We start from the raw sequence: 1,066 nt of genomic DNA, 5'->3' as shown, positions 1-1,066 counted from the left end.
TACCACACAATTGATGGTGGTACGGTGCAGTGTGGAGGGCACCACCTAGAGTCAGATGGCCTGCTCCACCACTTAAAACTGTGATTTGGGGCAAGTAACTTAGCCTCTTGTGACTGTTTGCACCTCTGTAAAATGGGTCTGATCATAACAACTACCTTAGGATTGTGTGAGAGTTCCATGTGTAAAGTTTTCCCCATAGTGCCTGTGATCGAAGCAACCCACACTTGATAAATAGTAGCTGTTATTTATTATTATTATTACTAGAGGCCCGTTGCACGAAATTTGTGCATGGGTGGGGTCCCTAGGCTGGCCAGCGATTAGGGTCAATCGGGGCCTTCTGGTTGCTGGCCAAGGCCTTCCTTCATTCCACGCGGTCCTCTGGTGGTCAGCACACGTCATAGCGAGCAATCAAACTCCTGGTCTCCAGGTCGAACTCCTGAGGGACACTTTGCATATTAGCCTTTTACATATATATATAGAGAGATGATTATTATTATTATTATTATTATTTTAGTAGCTGTTACTTTTCAATACAAGCACTATGTTTCATGAGAACAGAAGCCGGATCTTCTGGTTTTTCACGGAGTCCCCGGCTCAGCTTAACGAATAAATGCATAGACTATGTGCTGAGAGCCACCGAGAGCGAGTCCTGGCCTTGGGGAGTGCGTGACCTAGGAGATGCTCCGCAGAAGAGATGCGAGATGTAAACTTGTTGCATGAATGCATGATGGGTGAAGAATGGTTGTGGACCCGGAATAAACATTCCCGACTGCCGGACCCCATGCAGGCATGGGCACACGCGGCTTTCCCCGAAGTGGCCACCAGAGGGCGCTGAGCTCAGCGGGTCTCAGCTCCGAATCATGATTCACGCGCCGGTCCCTGGGCCTCCGCGCAGTGACGTCACATCCGCGCCTGGCGTCGCGCACCGGGAGGCGGGGCAGCGGAAGCCGAACATAAACAGCCCCGGAGTTTCTCGGGCCCAGGGTCCCGCTCGGCGGCGGAGGTCCCGGCCTGGGAGGTTCTCGCCGTGAACGGGAGTCGGGAGTCGGGAGGCGTCGGGCTGGTC

The 1,066-nt window shown here is 53.1% G+C and overlaps 1 protein-coding gene across 9 annotated transcripts in view; it reads left to right on the top strand.

Moving 5' to 3' along the window:
• The window catches only part of LOC102430461 (ribonuclease P protein subunit p14), a 69,070-nt gene that overhangs the window by 58,419 nt on the left and 9,585 nt on the right, over nt 1-1,066 (top strand). The window contains exon 1 of one of the 9 annotated variants that reach the window (XM_014466883.2): nt 929-1,066. The exons of the other annotated variants lie outside the window; for them this stretch is intronic. The gene's annotated coding sequence lies outside the window, so the exon portion shown is untranslated. Of the gene's footprint in view, nt 1-928 lie in introns of those variants that run through there. 9 annotated transcript variants of the gene reach the window in all.

The sequence above is a fragment of the Myotis lucifugus genome, unplaced genomic scaffold, assembly GCF_000147115.1.
Source record: "Myotis lucifugus unplaced genomic scaffold, Myoluc2.0 scaffold_366, whole genome shotgun sequence".
Classification (NCBI taxonomy): Eukaryota; Metazoa; Chordata; class Mammalia; order Chiroptera; family Vespertilionidae; genus Myotis; species Myotis lucifugus.
The sequence above is the reverse complement of the archived record's forward strand: the minus strand, read 5'-3'. Positions and strand labels throughout refer to the sequence as shown.